The 3,844-nt window shown below is 43.8% G+C and overlaps 1 protein-coding gene across 6 annotated transcripts in view; it reads right to left on the bottom strand.

Moving 5' to 3' along the window:
- Positions 1–3,844, bottom strand: part of L3MBTL3 (L3MBTL histone methyl-lysine binding protein 3) — a 120,109-nt gene that overhangs the window by 115,185 nt on the left and 1,080 nt on the right. For all 6 annotated transcript variants that reach the window (XM_034990610.1, XM_034990611.1, XM_034990612.1 and 3 more), the window contains exon 2: positions 1,634–1,713. The gene's annotated coding sequence lies outside the window, so the exon portion shown is untranslated. The remainder of the gene's footprint in view (positions 1–1,633; positions 1,714–3,844) is intronic.

Genomic DNA, 3,844 nt, shown 5'->3' with positions numbered 1-3,844 from the left:
ATATGACTACCAAACATTTGAATAAGTCTTTATAGTTCTCAAAACCTTATTTTATCCTTTCAACAAAGGAAGTGAAGCAAGCACTGTTGCCCCCATTTTCCAGATGGGGAAATCTAGGCTGAAAGAGGTAAAGTGACTGATACAATGTGATACATTTAGAAGCCAAACTGTCTTCTGATTCCCACTTTAGCACTCTATCCACAGCCACAGTGATTCCCCAAATGAAGAAAAACAATCACTGTCTTCCACTCAGCATTTTTTTTTTTTTTAAGATTTTATTTATTTATTTGAGACAGAGAGAATGAGCTACAGAGAGCATGAGAGGGAGGAGGGTCAGAGGGAGAAGCAGACTCCCTGCCGAGCAGGGAGCCCGATGCGGGACTCGATCCCGGGACTCCAAGATCATGACCTGAGCCGAAGGCAGTCGCTTAACCAACTGAGCCACCCAGGCACCCCCACTCAGCATTTCTAAACATGAAACTCAGCATCCTAGGAAACACCTTCTACTCTGCTTGCACTCTACTTCTGTCTGCATGATCTTGGAGTTGCTCTCTCCCCACTGCCTCTGTTGCATCATCCACATGGACCCAATCTATTTATTTGGCTACTTACACCATTCAAGACCATCCACAAGCAGAAAATGGCAATAAACTCCCGTTAACAATCATTTTTACACCAGTAACTATTCAGTGTTGACATCTAGGTCATAGCTATCCCAGTTCCAAGATAGCCCAATGAGGATTATTAGTCTTACTCAAAAAAGGTAGGACTAATTGATTTTGTTTTATTTGTTTTTCCCAAACAAGAATTAGCAACTCCTTTAATACTTAAAACAGACCAAATGAAAAGAAGGAAAAAAGGAGAGGAAAAAAATTAAATCGGGGGGTCAGGGGGTGGGGACATATAAATAGAAAGCACTAGAGTAGCACAAATATACTTTGACGGTTTACCTACAGAGGGCTGCCCTCTTTGCTGGAGAACAACCTTTGTTCTGAAAATGGGCCCTGAATTACTAGACATAAACCAGCAAGCACCCTCCAAAATTACCAAAGGGATCTTATTAGACAACAGCTATATTCTCTGTGGAGATATGTTCAAAAGTTGACAAGTCTATGCTAACACCTGGAAAGTCACAGCCCTTTGGCTTGATATTTGGCACAAGTTGGCCCACACTGGATTTAAGCCACAAAAGTTAAATTACTTAAATGCCCAAAAACTCTTGTTGTAAATTTCACCTACAAAATTTTAACAAGTTCCAGAATCTTCCATATCACTGTGTTACAACAGTTACATTAACTTACAAGTGCTTTGTTCTAGTTTTCCCATTTTTTCAATTTCAAAGAATAAAACTATTTGCTTTCAGTAGAAAACAGGTACAACTGAAATGAAAATTAAGAATCTATTAAAAAGCCAGTCCAAAAATTATCCAGGACAATCTTGGAACTTTTCTTAATGTTTTATTTACTTGAGCCTCCATCACACTTCATGTCAAGACTTTCATGCATTCAAAACAGCCCCCACAAAATGATGCTTTTCTGTCAACCCTGTCCCACATTCTCCTTCCTGATCCCCAAGCGCAGCTTTTAACATTTGCAAATATATCAAGCAATTTGTTTCAACAAGCAAATCTTACCTAGTGGCAGTGAAGAAATAACTCCCCGGTAGTCTTTAGGATTGCTGTCCACCCCCAAGACTTCTCCTAAAGGTCCAGCACTAATTGAAAGAGAGGAAATATAAAATCAATGCTTTGTAATAAAAAAGAAGCCTTCAAGTCCACAATTAATATGTTTAAATTTTGAATCACTGACTTATTGCATAATTTCACACAATACCACTCAGTATATTAAAAATAAAATAAACTAGTTCGGGATGAGACGAAATGGATTTTATCATTCATATCATTCCCTTATCGTAAATTCCTAAATTAAAGATTCCCCCTTTGTATGACCAGCAGGTGAAAGTTACAGGGATCATTTGATTCAACTTTAATTTTTCTCAGTGCTTTTATCTTTAAAATTAAAGTTACTTTGCAGAACACACGCTAGCAAATGAATAGATATTATGCAAGCAGTTTTTTCCCATGTATGTAAATATTTAAATCACAACTTAAACAAAGTATTCAGAAGTAATGTCTTAACCAGTGAAACAAAATTACACTCTTAGAACTAAGGGACTGCTTATTTTATGACTGACTATATATAAAGGCACGGTTAAGAAGAAACTAAGCACCATCCTTTAATTATATTTATTAGAGAATAAAATGATCAGCTTATATAAAAGACAAATTTCAACCAAAGGTCTTTTTCATTTTTTTTCGAAGTTTTAAACACTTTGTATTTTTATTAACATTCAAAATGAAACGACCTGCTGTGACTCCTGATTGATTAAAGATAAAGACAATAATAAATATAAAGACAAACTGTTTCTAACCCAGTTACGGACCCATCTCAAATCCCCGAATAAAAGCAAAGTGTTTTTCCCATATAAATGAAGAGGGATCGAAGCTACAGGCTCTGGGTCGTCAGAACTTATCTGCTCTCCAATTTACTAAACCTTCTATTTCTGATCGGCATCCATTCACACAACATCTGGCTGCTCGCTCAGGTCCTCTAATTACTTCCACGTCTGAATAGACTACGTAGCTACAAGCAAAGGCCAAACTTTGCTCTCGGCCTTCCGAACTTAAAGATGCGTTTAACCACTAGAGGTCTCCCCTTGGCCAGTTTTGCATGTTCGCTATTTTGCTGCACTTGAAACTTTCCGGAGAAATGCTCTACTCGAGTCAGTGTTTTTCTAAAAACTTGCGCAAAAATCCACGCGACCGAACTAGCCAGTACAGAGACTCTCGGGCTCCCCAAACCAATAAAAATATCACAAACAACGCTTTAGGAAAATCAAAATTAAAATTCGACGCACTCGCCTAACCGTCGTCCGCCCCCCCCACCCAAAACCTTATTTCTCATCCGTTTCCCTTAACTTAAACTTAAAACAATTAAAAAAATCTATTTTTGTTTCTGTAGACTTTGAATGATTTCTAATGCATTTTCTCTGGCGGTGGACCCGAGGTGGGAAAGGAGCGGGCCAAGGGATGCAGGGAGGGGGAAGGGCCGTGCTCACAGCGCCCGAGGAAGTTGCATAAGGAAAGAGACTCCGTTTTTTGGGTCCCCTCAAAAAAATCGGCGGGGAGGGGGAGGAAAAGGAAGCGGGGGGGGGGGAGGCGGGGAGGAGGGAAACTGAAGCGACGTTTACCTTCGTCTCCCCGTGGAAGGGTGGGGTAAGGGCTACGGTCTTCGCGACCCCGGAGGGCGACTCGTTACCCCCACCTCTCTCCGAGCGCAGACGGACAAACAGATACCCCCACCCCTCCGCGGAGAAGGCGGCTAAGAAACCGCCTGCTTTTAAACTTTCTCTCACGGTCGCACTGTGGGCCATGCTTTGACCAGAAGGGGGGGGGGGGGGGGGGGAAACCAAAAGGCCTTTTTCTTTAAAGGGAATTAAAGTTTTACCCCCCGCCAAAAAGTTTCGCCCCCCCCCCCCCCGCCCCCCCCCCCCCCCCCCCCCCCCCCGGGGCCCCACAGTTTTCCCCCCCCCCCCCCCCCCCCCCAGCTCGCGGGGCGCGCGGCGGATGCCTCGGCTTCTGCGCTTCCCGATCCCCACCCCCGCCGGCCTCTACTTCCCCCCGCCCGGCCGCCGCGGCGCGAGGACGGCCCGCCGGGCCCAGGACGCGAGTGTGCAAAACCCATTATTCCGGAATGGCACACGCACGCGGCGCGAGGCGGGCGGCGGCCCGACCCGGACCCCTCTCTGCCTCCCCAATATAAGGGCGGCGTAAACAAGTTGCAGG

Source organism: Mirounga leonina, unplaced genomic scaffold, assembly GCF_011800145.1.
Source record: "Mirounga leonina isolate KUSES-001 unplaced genomic scaffold, KU_Mleo_1.0 Mir_53, whole genome shotgun sequence".
Lineage (NCBI taxonomy): Eukaryota > Metazoa > Chordata > Mammalia > Carnivora > Phocidae > Mirounga > Mirounga leonina.
This window is presented reverse-complemented; position numbering and strand designations above follow the sequence as displayed.